Genomic DNA, 3,062 nt, shown 5'->3' on the forward strand with positions numbered 1-3,062 from the left:
CGACGAACTTCAATGGAATTCATGTGACGTCCGCTACGATCAAATATAATGAAAAAAAATTGTGCAATGGATAGCGCCACAGATCCATGACAACGTGTATGGTATTTTGACTCGTTCGCGTCCCACAACATCCAATAATTTTTTTCTAACCTTCACACTTTAGTAGTTCCTGAAACTTTCTTATTGGTTTAATATAAGTATATACTATAATATTCGATATCACGTAAATATACTCCGTCTTCAGGCCACAAGTGGCCCATCGGGAACATCCGACCACCGTGTCATCCTCAGGTGAGGATGTGGATAGGAGGGGCGTGTGGTCAACACACCGCTCTCCCGGTCGTTTCGATGGTTTTCTTTGACCAGAGTCGCTACTATTCGGTCGAGTAGCTCCTCAATGGGCATCACGAGGCTGAGTGTGTTGTGACTTGGCAAGACAGCCAAGTCACAATGAGAGGAAGCCGAAAGGCACGCGTTAAGCTCACGCAGATTGGCGTGAGGTCTAGAACAATTAAAGGAATTAATAGTAGTAAATAAAATACGTAGTTGATGTAATACTTAACTTTAATCCACAATTGTAGAACATCTCTCTTGACGGTACATGTTATAACCACAATATAAAATAATATCAAATGCTATGGCGCCTTGCTAGGTCGTAGCAAATGACGTAGCTGAAGACTATGCTAACTATCGTCTCGGCAAATGAGAGCGTAGTTGTCAGTGATCCATCTCTGGCTAAGTCGACTGTACAACTGGAGCGAGTGCCAGTACGTCTCTCTAGACCTGCCGTGTGGTGGCGCTCGGTCTGCTATCACTGACAGCGGCGACACGCGGGTGTGACGTATACTAATGGACCGCGGCCGATTTAAAGGCTACCACCTAGCAAGTGTGGTGTCTGGCGGTGACACCACAGAGTGCACCCCGAAAAATGGCAACAGTACATGGCGGCCCGGATGGTCACCCATCGAAGTGCCGACCACGCCCGACAGCGCTTAACTTCGGTGATCTGAGGGGAACCGGTGTATCCACTGCGGCAAGGCCGTTGCCTCATGTAAATATAAGCGCAATCTTTTTGAGGAGTGAGTTTGTTCGATTGCCTTTAATGTACAGGACACCTTGCACTTCCTGTAGTAAGACATTTTTCGCCTTGTTTCTTTCAAGTTTTGTAATTCACAAGTTGTAGAGATTCTGCTACTAAGTAGGGTCAGTGGTCAAGTAAGAATAGCCTTAGGGTTTTACTAAAAAGTGAGAACGATGAAATAATTTTTATCTTATGTGGACAGCTATTGAAAATTAGTATCGCACTATTTGTAATGGAACTTTTATAAGCCGATGTCCTTACTGATTGGACACGGTACTTCCTTTGTTTTCCTTATAATATTTTCACGAATATTAAAGTTTTTATTTATGTATACTACAGACAGAACAACCTGACTATCATATGGACAAGGGAGGAAAGTACGATTTAATAGAGCTAATATGGGAATTTGACGCCCGTCCATTTCGCAAACAGTCTGATTTAGGAGCCAGATATAGCCGACAACTGCCTCTGGAGCGCCTTGCGATCGCGTTTACCACGTTGGGGCCCACATACCGCACGCACAAGTGGCATCGTTTCTGAGCACTCAGCAGCTCGTTGAACTCGGCACGCTCACCGTTGCACGGTCCTTGTGTCGACGGCTTAAGGCCGTTCTCACACGGACCGTGCTGTCGAACGTCAACGATGGGCGTGCCTTGTTCAACGAGCTGCCGGGCGCTCAAAAACGATGCCACTTGTGCGTGCGGTACGTTCATCCGAACGTGGTAAATGTGGTGTCACCGCCAGACACCACACTTGCTAGGTGGTAGCCTTTAAATCGGCCGCGGTCCGGTGGTATACGTCGGACCCGCGTGTCGCCACTATCAGTGATTGCAGACCGAGCGCCGCCACACGGCAGGTCTAGAGAGACTTCCTAGCACTCGCCCCAGTTGTACAGCCGACTTTGCTAGCGATGATTCACTGACAAATTACGCTCTCATTTGCCGAGACGATAGTTAGTATAGCTTTCAGCTACGTCATTTGCTACGACCTAGCAAGGTGCCGTTATCAACTGCTATTTATCTTGTGATGCATGTACCGTCAGACCGATGTTCACCAATTATGGATTAAAGTTAAGTATTCCAGAAGCTACGTACTATTTTTGCTACTATAAAGACCTTGTCATTTTCCAGACCCCACGCCATCCTGCGTGAACTTAAACGCGTGCCCTTCGGCCTCCCGTCCTCGTGGATTGGCTGTCTTGCCAGTCCTCAAAAGTAAACACGACCGCAACGTGCTCCAGAGGTAGTTGGCTCGTAAATCACACTGTTTACGAAATGGACGGGCGTAAAATTCTCATATTAGCTCTAGTAAGGGGGGTGGGACGTCAAACGCGCCGACTTGGAGCAGGACAGGCACCACAGGACATTTTAATTTACACTGTCTATACTTTTACGAATAAATTCATAAAACTTTGTCAGCATGACCAGGAAGGACTGAGGATCCACACTCATAGCAGTGGAAGGCCACAAACAAAGCAAAATATTTTTTTTAAATGTATAAGTTCATCATTTTTTTCACTTACTATTGGCTGCATTTGTTGCTATAGGTACACATGCAGTTCCTGTGAAGGGAAACGTCTATTTGTGCTCTCTTTTCTAAGAAAGTGCATCATAAATGTATTCTTTACTGGGTCTGTAGACAGAAAATAGTGATATTAGTACATCTATTAAATTTTATTTTAACCAATGCTGCAGTCTAACTAGAAACTAGATATTAAACAAAATGAGCACTCTCTCAACTAAAAAGACAATAGATGTAAAATGTTTCTCATCATTTCATTAGGCAGTTTAGTAAATATCATAATTTAAGAGCTCCACAGTGTAATCATATGTTTTCAAGTTTGAGCGTGTCGTATTTGCGATGCTTTCTACAAAGAAATGTCAATAGCGAGGATAATGGCCTCCTTTTTTCTCCACCTGTACCTCTGAAAGGCACACACTAATGGCTTTTTTCCAGGCGTCTGTCGCGCAGCTGGGTGGCC

General features: G+C 44.9%; 1 pseudogene; it reads right to left on the minus strand.

Annotated features, from left to right (window-relative positions):
• Positions 1 to 929: 929 nt before the first annotated feature.
• On the minus strand, positions 930 to 1,047 carry LOC124803515 (annotated as a pseudogene).
• Positions 1,048 to 3,062: the final 2,015 nt, after the last annotated feature.

This window comes from Schistocerca piceifrons, chromosome 6 (assembly GCF_021461385.2).
Source record: "Schistocerca piceifrons isolate TAMUIC-IGC-003096 chromosome 6, iqSchPice1.1, whole genome shotgun sequence".
NCBI lineage: Eukaryota > Metazoa > Arthropoda > Insecta > Orthoptera > Acrididae > Schistocerca > Schistocerca piceifrons.